The 12,569-nt window shown below is 45.4% G+C and overlaps 1 protein-coding gene and 1 long non-coding RNA gene across 6 annotated transcripts in view; one reads left to right on the top strand and one right to left on the bottom strand.

Moving 5' to 3' along the window:
* Positions 1-12,569, top strand: part of LOC135386192 (uncharacterized) — a 449,529-nt gene that overhangs the window by 347,528 nt on the left and 89,432 nt on the right. The window lies entirely within an intron of this gene.
* The window catches only part of LOC135386188 (sodium-dependent phosphate transport protein 2B-like), an 89,136-nt gene that overhangs the window by 70,483 nt on the left and 6,084 nt on the right, over positions 1-12,569 (bottom strand). The window contains exon 1 of one of the 2 annotated variants that reach the window (XM_064615968.1): positions 2,664-2,747. The exons of the other annotated variant lie outside the window; for it this stretch is intronic. The gene's annotated coding sequence lies outside the window, so the exon portion shown is untranslated. Of the gene's footprint in view, positions 1-2,663; positions 2,748-12,569 lie in introns of those variants that run through there. 2 annotated transcript variants of the gene reach the window in all.

Raw genomic sequence — 12,569 nt, 5'->3', positions numbered from 1 at the left:
ACCCTCTTTCTTCCGATCAAGTGACATATCACATTGCTGATACTGGATACACGAAAAAGATACGATAAAGGAAGTTATCAAATCGAGACAGAGCAACATGATGTCACCCGCTTCAAAGCAGCATGGCGATTGGTTTATCTTGTTTTCGGAAATGTTATCGTGAATACCCTCTGGTGTACTAAAGAGTTTTAGTAGTTCGGACGCCGTTCGCGATAAACGTAGCAAGAACGCGATAAAGCCAATCCTGCGTTTTCTTTTTTTTACGTGGCTCACTTCACATCACTAGACTGGGGATTCGGCAGCTTCCTTATCGTACCGTTTTCGTTTGGTTCTTCCGATATAGCAAGGTTCGATAATATAGGTACTACCTATTGCTACACTACAAATTGGGGGACAATTAATGTAGGATTCAATTTCAGTATATTGATCGCCTTTCTTAGCAGGTTGAGCGATTAGAGACATGCGCACGCATCGAAACTGTGTTCTTTTCAATTTCAATTTTATGATTGGTTATGCCATACACAGTATACAGTGGGGGGCCCCATAGCATAGCTAGAGGTGGGACCTCTCGGAAACAATCTGAATATCATACGTGGCGACAACATCAGAAACAAGTCATGAAACATAAGAATGCAAATTATATGGAAGGTCATAAATTGTCACGGTAAGGGAGAAAGCACAAGAGGGCAAAAGAAAGAAAAACAGACAAAATAAATAAATAAATAAATATAAGAAACAAAAACAACTGAGACTCAGCAAAAATGTGGCGTTTATGAAGGTGAACAGCGTAAGCGCGAAAGCCCATGGGAGAAACAAGACAAACAGGTGAAAAAGCTAATGCGTATGAAAATGAGGAAATAATTTAAGAGGTGGTTCCTTAAGACGATGTTTAATAGCGATATGATGCAGAAAGAATGAAAGATGCAGCTTCGAGGACTCTAGCGCGTATTAAAAAAAATAAAGAAATAGTATTTATGCTGATTAACTAGCACTGGTTGCATTTAGCTGTCCTTCAAACATCATACCGACAAGACGTTACGAGAGTCAGGTGACAAGCTCGGTGATGATGTTCTCATTTATTCTTTCAAAGCGTTTCAAAGCGTCGAGGTTAGTGTAGTTTCCCTTTCTTTTATTAATAACGCGTCCTGGAGTAGCCAGTCCCGAGTGGTTCGAGACTACCATCTCCATTTTTTTCTTTTAAAATCAATCAATCAATCAGAGTCACTATTCAGTCAAGAGAGTACATCGTACGGTATCACCTTTGGGTGCGCAAGGGATAGCGTCCTGCGCACGCCCATAACAGAAAGACAGCTTCGCGCAGTGCGCAGAACCACCAACGCTATCTCTTACGTACGCAAAGGCGATAGCGTATACGGTGTACTAAGACTCTCTAGTTTTAGCAAACCCTTGATAATGTGGCATGCGTCAAACCGTATCGACTGGAACAAATCAGTGGATAAAGAGTCAGAGTCACACACGACTGCGATTGGTTCCGATATAGGCACGATACGGTGTGCTAAAATTGCCTATCGGAGAAGTTTTAGTACCGTATTTTCACGCGTATTAGCCGCACCGCAGGTAAGCCGTAGGACTCGTTTTTAGATACATTTTGAAAATGTTTTTGCAGATAAGCCGCACTCGCAGATAAGCCGCGGGTAATACGACGCGACTGCTTTGTGCCCTAAACCAGTGATGCACATACAAAATCAACAGAGACGCTCAACCGTCGTCAGCGCCGTACTCCCTGCCAGCTGCCCTGTTCCCGTACTTGTCCGCGAAGTCGACGACTTTTAGTTTGAAGCCGCTGTCGTGGCTGTGCCTCAGCGTTGGCTGACCACGTTTTATCCCGATGACAGGTGTATTGAACCCTTCCTGTGGGTCTGCCGAGAAAGGAGACCGTGGGGAAGGCCATAAACTCTGTCCACATTCCGTTGTCGGCATGATGTATAACAAAGGAGGTCATTTCTAGTGTTCTACTAAGATCGGATTGTGCCCTTGTTGCGTGTTTTTCGTGGATTGACGGGTTGGTCCACTCGAATGTGGAGTGCACCCGCCCCTGTTCGGTATTGTTCGTGCACTGGTAGGGCGATCCTGTTCCGAAAAACATGAGGCACTGTCGGCCCTTTCGTTTAACCCGGGGTATGGGGAAAGTACCAGGGAAAAATAGTCACCAGATAAGCCGCACCCACAGATAAGCCGCAGAGCGTCCGCGAAAAAAATAAATCGCGCATAAGCCGCGGCTAATACGCGTGAAAATACGGTACATGGTACGCAAATGCGATAGCGTACGTAAAAGATAGCGTTGGTGGTTCTGCGCACTGCGCGAAGCTCTCTTCTGTTGTGGGCGTGCGCAGAACCATCAACGCTATCCCTTACGCACGCAAAGTGGATAGCGTACGATGTTCTAAAACTCTCTATTCTAGCTCAACTCGGTTTGCTCGATCGTTATCACGGTCCGCTATCAGCTAAATACTCTGGATGCGAAAGAAATGCGGGCCTTAACGACGTTTAGTACATCGAAAGACCTTCTTCGCGATAACGTTTCCCAAAGTGCGATAACCCAAGCGATAACACATTCTAGAGCCTGGATTTGACAGCTTCCGTTGCCGTAACAGTTTCGCCGCATGCCTCCGATCTACTATGACTCGCTATTATCTTCTCACCTGTACTTCTTCGTCGTCCCTGTCTCCTATGGGAGCGATGTAATCCAACGCGACGCTCACTCGACGACAGGTTTTACCGTGTATAGAGCGTTCTTTTCTCCTCCGCTTTTGCACGTCGTTCGAACGCTGCCCGACCTCCTTTCCCTTTCCTCGAATGGCGGTCAGGTACTTCCCTGTCTATGCAGAATGCAATGACCGAAAAGGTGCGCCTGCTCGACACGGATGAACCTGGAAAACCTCCGTCAAGGATGGGGATTGCCGTCGACAGTGCAACTCCTTGCAACGCGTTTGACCTGCGGCCCTCTTACGTAATTTTCGTAGCGAGTGTACTGCTACATGAGGTAGAGCAATGTCCGTGGCGACGAAACACCCTAATCATGATCATCATTAAATTATAGTTGTTGTTGGTGGTGTTGTTACGTGGGCACGCGGAAAGAGACAGAAATGAAACGTTTGGCAAATCAAAAAGGACGGAGAAGATCATTCGTTTCAATCCCGTAGTGGGGCGAAATGTGCGAGTTCCGCTTTATGATCATCATCAAAATAAAGTTGTTCAAAAAGCGCCACAATTTGTCCACAATTAAAATATCTCAGTGTTTTATGTGGTGTTTATTAGGCGTATATGGCGTTTGTTTTATCTCTCCAGCACTGTTTTTTTTTCTTAGCAATTGTAATAAATAAAGTTGCTTTTTCTTCCGCTTTGTATAGCAAGACAGGTTGATGCAACGACATGGTTGGGACGAAAAAGCTAGCAAAGAGTGTACGATACGTTGATTCAACAAAAATGTGACTCGTCCTTTTGTTCTGTGTTCCTCACTTTTATCGTCTATACCGTGCCAGGTTTCACTTTGGTAACAAAAAGGCACCGTTTCTCATCGTCCTGAACACGGTAAGATGCTTATATAGCAGCCAGAGTAAAGGTTCATGAGGAATACCTTTGCTCACTGAAAGCTACTGTGTCTTAGTCATGCCCATTCACACTCTTCTAAGGTTTTCCCCCGGTTGAAAAGGGCAGATATTATGTTACTCTTTGTCTTCTTACAGCACCGTATATTTTCGCGCTTTAGACACTCGCTGAAGTGTCTGAAGACCTGTGTTTCATTATATTATTTCGTACACACATCGAAGTTCAATCATCGTGAGGTTCTGTGTCACATTGGTGTTCCATCACACTATGTCCTCGTCATTCTGTCACATTGTGCTCCGATCATACTGAAGTCCCACCACGTTGCTGTTCCATCACATCAGGGTCTCACCATAACGGTGTTCTGTCACTCTGAGCTCCCTCCGTATTTTTGTTCCCATTCCACAGGCGTTCCACATCTAGAAACAGCGACGCGACAACTCTTCCGGCGCTCCATTGGTGGGTTTTAGTTCTTGTTATTTAGTGTCAGTGCGGACGCCTTTTAAGTAGAGCGCGAGAGGTAGAAAAAAAGTGTTTTAAACAGGGCGGATGAACTTTGCAATGCTGCGTTTGTGTCTGCCAGGATGCGGAACTTGCAGAAACGTAAGCAGTAAAGAGAAGAAAAACAGTATAGGCGTGGTCGTGGGGAGCACGTGCGGCGGAGTAAACGCGTGTCACAAATTTTACGCTCCTATTGGCACGTCAGTATATTTTAGGAGGTTGCACATGGCATGCCATGCCAGAGATGCCATGCACGTCGAGACTGGGAGGTACCCGGGTTCGAATCCCGGTGCCGGCTGTGCTGTCTCGGGTTTTTCCTGGGTTTTCCTCAGACGCTTTCAGACATATGTCGGCACAGTTCCCCTAGAAGTCGGCCCAGGACGCACATTTCCCCAGGGCGTGAGTCGTGACGTTGCCCACATACGTGAGGCTGACAACGGCAAGCCCTTTCACCACCACCACCACCAGAGATGCCATGTTCTTAGTACGCTGCCCAGAATGACCATCGGCACGATATCTTTATTTATTTTATATTTACATTACATTTACATTATATTTTTAATAGTTGTTATGTTTATATTAGTGCTCGAATATGCGCACGGTTCTTATTCTTGCATTTGTATGTCCCTCCTTCCACGGCGAGTCAATAGCCGGAAGTATTACAAATAAACAAAATAAATAAATATTGGTGCGGAATAACCAGAGGAGAAGGAAGGACTATATGATGGCTCTTCCAACTGCCCATCTTGAGGAAGCCAGCATAGATACATGCACAGTAAAAAGTGGCGATGAACTGAGCAGTATATCCATCTACTGTCGACGTACAGACACCAGTAAATGTACTGACATACGCTCTTGGCAATAACCGGGCAATCGTAATATGAAGCTCAAGGTAACTTCCTTTCATGGACACATGCATGGAATACCAGGTCAGATTGGAAGGCGCGAGAGTGACGCCAACTGATATCTGATGACGGACGATCGACGGACAGCTGAGGCCATGCTTCATGTACCAGCTACTTCAAAGGCACTGAGAAGTTTGCCTGATTACTCGATAGTGCGATAGCGCGTTCGATATGCGTCGAAGACAGCAAAAACATGCCTTTCTGCTCTGAACACCAATTGAGCAATACGCACCTGCAAATGTTTACGCGTTTAGTATTCCAGAAGGCAGGGTAACACTAAGCACTTACAAGCACCATGAGAGCCTGTTTTTGGGAAATCACTGTGGCATCATTTGTGTAGCACGAAACCAGCATAATTTAGTAGGTTGGAGAAACATGCATTCTAAAGTGCACCCGCAACAACGGAAACGGAATCCATGTTCGCTGCAGGCTGGCCTAGAGAGTCAGTGGCTCAAACAAGGCTGCACGCAGGGTACGACATCGTACCGTGCGAAAGTGTTATTATTCCTATTAGCGAGGTTAAGTAGAACGCAAGATGTTCGCGATAACGGTTCCGAAAACACGATAGGCCAATCACCTTATTGCTTTGGAGTGGATGGCATCACGTTGCTGACCCTTGATTTGACAGCTTCCTTTATCGTGTTCGTATTCATAAAGTGATTCCAATCTACTAAAACTCTGTGTTATTCTTTCTCTTTTTCGGACATCTTTACAGATAAGCCCTCCTGCACTTACATATAGTGTGATCATTCGTCCCATGCGAGTGCCAAGACTCGCAAACTCGTCTTGCAGGTTGTATGAAGTGCGCCATACATGCAATACTAGTATAGTCCCGGCCTGTGCTAGTCCGTGCCCGTCTACTATAATCAACGCCTCGTCGGTGTCACACGCTTGACTCCACGCTAACTTTCGCAGCATTTATGAATTTGAAGACACCTTACCTGCAGTGCTTGCGTGATTGTTCAGCTGCTTCTGCTTACTTTCGGTGAGCACTTTCATACTGACAGCTTTTGTGCTGATCTTGAAGAATCTCAAGAATGCACTTTGTGTGTTGTTGTTTCTAACGGAATCGATACGGATTTTTTTTTATATCTTATCCACAACGGCCTCTTATTATTTTCATGCAGCTGCGAAGCAAAACGTTGCAGGTGCCACCTATCGGAGACAGCAGAAACGTCTCAGCCTTCTGCCGCACTTTCCCGCTTCACTTGCAGCACCGGTTGGCATTTCACGATACTATTGTCAATCTCTTTGATTTTTATCAAAACACAACGTAGTTGTATTGAAGGAGAAACGCGACAGGCTACTGTCACTCACGTCATATATGAAACCGATATTTATCTACGAAAGTGCAACGAAGCCATGAAGGCAAAAAAATTCGCTTTCACGGCGATTCGTATTCCTGAAGGGCTCCGATTCGCGTCTTGTCTTATGGAGTGGGAGAGCAACGCGTACAGGTACAGCACAGAGGTAAAGGTGCTCTTTGTGGCTTTCACGTGCGCACTCTTCCGTTTCACGTAACTTAGCATCAACGGGAAGCATTTCTTTGCCGAAGGACGCTGGTTTTGCATGTGTGCTGTTGCTGCCGAGAGTGCAAGTATGCATGCACAAGCAGGGCCGTAGACGGGGAAAACCCACGAGGGTTAAATCCGGGGCCATCATAGAAAAACATGTCAAACTTGACATCGACGGTATTATTTACGTTGTGAGTCATGTTCCTTTGTGTGTCATAGGGAGATGGAAGTGATGTAAAAGCAGTGGTTAGCGTAGGTTGCATACTAGTAAAACTAGCACTAAAATCGGTCTTAGGTGTATTGAGTACGTGTCTTGAAATCTAGTATTGAAAATTAGTATTCAAAGAGGTGGAGTAGGTCGCATGGTACATACTTATAATACATGGTACATACGAATAAACAACGACAATAACAAATACATCGTGACTATGACATGGAGTGATTCACCCAAGAATAAAGGGGGCTGGTGAGTGTATCGAGTTTTAGACTAACGCAATTTTCTACAGCAGATACAATGACGTTGGCATTCTGAACGGAATATTTCTTTATTTGATATAGTGTTGATGCCACCAAAGTGATCGTTACAGGAGGGATTGTACAGCAAAGTTTCCTAACAAGAAACTACTGCGAGACTGCAGCATCAAAACCAGCGTTATGCTCAAGAGCCATATGAACAGGAAGCGCGTTCCACAAAGACATAGCACCTGAAGAAGAAGCAGAAAAAAACAAACAAAAACAAAAAAACTAGCGAGTATGCCTCGCATATAGCTAATCAAGATATACAGCGCGCTTTTTTTTTAAAGCTTTTATAGATTTTTGAATAAGAACGCTATGAAAGGAGCATAGATATCTTGTTTTCTTTTTTTTTTTCTCTCTGCTTTAATCAACGTTATCTTCATTTGTGCAGTTGAGTTGTGTTGCAATATCGGGGTGAGCAGCAGTTGAGAGTTTGTGCAGTTGAGTTTGCGGCTTTGGCTTCGGCTCATTTGGGGACACAGCATAATACGCTCCGCCAGTAACCGAGCGTTCTGCGCATATCTCCTCTCAAGGGTACTCCGCTCGGGAAGCCCCATTGGCTACGGCGGTGCCCTCCCTCTTCCCTCTCACTGCCTCCTCTCATGCGCAGAGACGCACTTGCACAGCGTAATTCGGCCATGGATATTTCACGGTACGCGCTCGTTTCGGAGTTTTCAGATAAAATGGCCTCAACGAGGATTGTGTCCCACTGTGCTATCTCGCTCTTGCCCAAAATTTTCCAATTAAACAATTAATGCGTCTTAGGTAATTAGTCACCTTGTAGTTACAAATTTTACTGTGAAATTTGTCACACTGAATGGGCAAGCCGTGTACTGTGAGGCGTTCGAAAACTAGACACGGACAGACAGAAACGACGAATCGCTTCTGAAGTTTTATTTCTAGAACAACGGGCCCGTTCAAGTATGTGTTTCCTCCTCAGTGTGTCACCGTCTCAGACCTTCATGGCCTTTGCCACATGTCGAGCGCCTGTCTCCCGTCGTTTCTGTCCGTCCATGTCTATAGCTTGAGCGCTTCACAGTCTCGTTTGTGTTTCACTTTATTTCATTTTATTTGTTTTTCCTTAAGGACCCATTATAGGGTATATTATATATGGGAGGTGAGTGGACAAAGACGTGAACTCTTGCATAAACTTCGATAAGAAAAACAGTCAAACAACGTACAGTTCACAGGCAACTCCGAACTCTTTGGGATCAGCTAAAGTGGCAATAACAGCCGGAAGATTATTCCATAAAGAAATACACTGTTAGAAAAATGTATACCTTTTGGGGTATAAACGGCTTGTCCCAGGGCGCATACCTTTTGAGGTATAAACTCTATACCTTCCTCAAGGTATACTATCTTTATACCTCACTGAAGGTATATTATTTGCACCTCAGGGTATAAAGATATACCTCCTTGAGGGTATATGTTGAAGACCTTGTGGGTATAATTGAAGAAAACGGTAATATTCGATGTGTTTCAGCGTCATATCCGAGTGGCGGCTTCCCAGCGCAGCTTTCCACAAATATTGAAAAAAAAAAGGACTGAATGAACGATAACAAAAAAAGAAAAAGAATACCTGGAGACTCTCGCGCACAAACTCACAAAGCATGGATGTGAATCGGAGAGGAAAGAAATTAAGTAACAATTAGCATTAAATTGGAAACCAAGAGGCAACACCAACAAGTATTAGGAAAAATATTTCCAGGAGCAGTTAGCATTTGCTGGAGAACATATACATATATACAACACACCGCGGCTACACATGGTGGAGACCAACCTTCACCCGGGAAGCAACTTAAGAAGTGAGGGCGTGTAAATTTATTTATTTTGGGATCAAACAGTTGGATTCCAGATGTCACTACCCAATATAATTAGAATGCTACTGCATTACTTATTATGTTTTTAAATCAACTTATTGTTTAACTGAGATTATATAGTCGCCGTCACAAATTAATGTGATCCCAGATGTTGCGGAAGAAAAGGTATACAAAACGCTGAAGGTATAATCGTAACATAGAAGTACTTTTTTGTACCCTCAGCTGCCGCGGAAGGTATAGAATCAGAGATCTATACCTTACACATGGTTTAAACAGGGTATAGACAATGGTGATGAGGTATAAATGTCGTACTCTAGACCTTATTTATACCTTTTATATACCTTTTCTTCTAACAGTGTACATTGCTGAAAGGGAGAAGACTTAAAGGCCTCAGTGCGCCTGAAATGGGGGTTGTAATTTATACCGATGATCAATGCGACTTGACAAAAATCGAGCAAATTCAATATGTAGAGCGGATGAGAATGAAACAACTTTTTTTTTTCAAAGAAATTTTTCGTCAAAAAAGCAATATGTTTAGTAGATTTGATCCCGGACATGCTTGCCATAGGTTCCCGTACGTTTAAAACAAACCTGGCAGCGTTATTTTGCAAAATTTCCAGTTCATCTATCAAGTATTTCTGACAAATGTTGCAAATTACGGCCGCACACGCTATCTTGGAGCGCACCAAGGAACTGTATGCCAGTAGTTTAACTTCAGCCGGTGCGAGGTACATGGGTACGCCTCAGAAAACCCAAAAACCGAAATGCTCTTCTGCAAAGTTCAGTGTGGTACTTCCCCCCCCCCCCCGTATACAGCTTATGAAATCAATATGCATAAGTACTTATGTTTGACAAGTCTCTATAGTTTATCGCCGTTTAGCACATAGCTGTGCTCTCTGTTGTGTGTTTTAGAACTTGCAATGACATAACTTTTGTTTTAGCCACGTTCAGCTTCATTTGCCACAGGGTACACTTGGGTATTCGGTGAATATTCTCATTGTTTCCGAACGATTTTTCCACTGCGTTATAAAAGGTGTTTATTTTTAATCATTACATAATTTTTATTAAAAACTAGCACAGCAAAATAGATGCCGTTTTTGCAGTTGAGTTCTACGGACATTCCCTCGATGAAAGTATGCACCTACAAGATGACTAATTGCCTAAAGTTCATTAAGTAACTCTTTAATTATGGGATTTCGGACAAAAGCGGGAGATCAGAATGAGAGACCATTGTGACGTCACCCGATAACGGTGTTGACGGAGCGCAATATAGAGAATGGCTGGACCCAGTACAAGGCAAATGAAGACCCCGGACCACAAACGCACAAGGTTTACAGGGTTTAAGGAGCCTGGCTATTTACAGACTGTATTTAGAAATCAGGTGGGACAATAATGCTACACACGCGACACTCTATGGAGTGAGAGCGCGCCGCTCGAGGAAGCTCACCGTCTTGTAGTTTTCTCTTGATATGTGTGGCGGGATGGCAGGTTGGGCCCGAGTACTTGTGCAGAAGGTGTCGTAGTGTCGGTGGCGCACAAGCGGGACGACGAAGTCTCGAAGCCCGTAGACGCCTGGGGAACGACGAGCCGATCACGGCAGTAGCGGACAGTAGCAGTCTTCCGGCGCCGAGCCTGAGAGACTGACTTGTCAAATTCCTCTCTTCCCCTGTCCTTTTTTGGTAGTCGGCTTATGTAGCCGTCGGTGACCTCGTTCATGGTCCACTCTCGCTTATGTCCTTCGGGCCTCCGGGAAAGCGGCCTTCACTGTTACTTTCATCCAGACGTGTAATAGAGGGAAGCTTCCCCAAAATAGCCCCACACGTTCTTGTTTTCCCGCGCACTCAAAAAATGGCCAGTTCGAAATATGTCTGACCGTCACACCATCCTAGTTGAAAGCCATTCCGCGTTTAAAAAATCCTGAAACACGCACGTGGGTGAAGATATTCGCTCTTGAGTTTTGATATGCAAATGAGCCGAAACCGCGGCGACCTGGAACGCAGGGTGTACAGCCCTCATTGCACGTCAGAGGACCACGTGATTTGGAGCGTTGGAGATGATTGGAGTAGGTGCCGACCTGCGGGTCAGGTAAACCGCTTTCCCGCCCAATAAGCCTCCGTCGTCGAAGGTGATGCGCTACTCAGGCGCGCTTTTACAGTTTCGACTCATTTGCATATCAAAATCAGGGGATGGATATCTTAACACAGGTGCGTGTTTCAGCCCAGTCACCCGCCTAACTGTTCCAGGCCTAAAGGACTCACTATGACCGCAGAAGCGCCCTCGGACACTCCCACCACCACGATCACGTCCAGCATCGCTATCGCCACTTCGATCATTCCCGTCATCTCTCATCGTCATCACTGATCATTGTCACCACTCATATTAGACCCCTAGCTATGGGGTAGCGTTCCACTCCTAGAGTGGAAAACCTCCCCACTTCATCATCACAATATATATGTTGTTGTTGTTGTTGTTCCTGGCCTGTTCGAAGGGAAAAAGGATACAGCCCCGTGTGTCGCCAAGCCGCTTACCCTGGGCATGATGAATGACAGGAATACGACGTCAACGCCGGTTTTCACTGACGGGTGACCTACTCGGGATGGGTCGTCCTCGGCATTTGTCATTCCGTCTCAGTCAGTCCCCTCTGGTCACCACCTTTCTCACAGAACATCATCTACGTGTGCCGAGCTCTACGCCATTCTCTTTGCTATGCAAAAAATATCAGCCAGCCCAGCTCAGCCTTGGGTCATCTTTACAGACTCAAGACCCGCGCTCCAGTGTGTGGCCCACTTGGGGATACGTGGAACCCTCAGTCCTGCTGTCTTTGACATCCTGCAAGTTTATAAGAAGGCGGCCGTTGCAGGGCACACTGTCGCATTGCAGTGGATCCCCGGACATGTCGGCGTCAGCGGCAACGAAGAAGCAGACAGAGCCACCTTTGAGCGCCCATCAGCACGCAGCTCTTTCCCCGATAATGATGTCTTCGGACGACCGAAGACACCTCCTTTCGTCACTCACCGGCCCCAAGATGCAGGCTCAGTGGCAACACGACATAGCTCACTCCCTTCTCTCAGATGTAGACCCAACGCTTTCTCTCGTACTTCCTCCACGACGACGTGCCCCTTTACTGCACTCTTCCACCGCATGAGGCTCAACGTTGTCTTTACACCTGCCTTTCAACACCGTCTCGGCTCCACCTCGTCTTCCCTCTGCCCCACTTGTGGAGTGCACAGCGACCTCTGCCACGTCATCCTGGCTTGTGGGCCACGACCTACTGTATATACTGACTTACGTAAAAGACTTAAACACACTTTCGGCATCTGCATAAATGGTATTTGCCAGGCGAGGTTTGAACCCTAAACACCGTAAATACTGTGTGAAATGTTGTTGACCAGGACGACGAGGCATTCATGAGCGCATTATTAGGCTACAGTCGTCACTTTTAATACTTTGTGACGAAGGCTTTTCACAAACAACACGCTGTGGTGCTTGCGTTTTCGTGTTTTCTTTACACCCATGCGATATGCATGACCGCAAACTTTGACCTTTCCCCGTTTTTTTTTTTCCTTTTCGTCTAATAAATATATCCCCCCCGCAAACTTTGTTACGACTAGAGTAGCTAGCTTGGCAGTGTCGCTGGCATCTTTCCTGCAGCTGAACAAGGGATTGGCTGTCACATGAGGAAGCACAATCCTGGAAGAGAATTAATGACCAGCCCCATTATTCAGAAGCAAGCATTATCATGCTAC

The sequence above is a fragment of the Ornithodoros turicata genome, chromosome 2 (genome assembly GCF_037126465.1).
Source record: "Ornithodoros turicata isolate Travis chromosome 2, ASM3712646v1, whole genome shotgun sequence".
In the NCBI taxonomy this organism is placed as follows: domain Eukaryota; kingdom Metazoa; phylum Arthropoda; class Arachnida; order Ixodida; family Argasidae; genus Ornithodoros; species Ornithodoros turicata.
The sequence above is the reverse complement of the archived record's forward strand: the minus strand, read 5'-3'. Positions and strand labels throughout refer to the sequence as shown.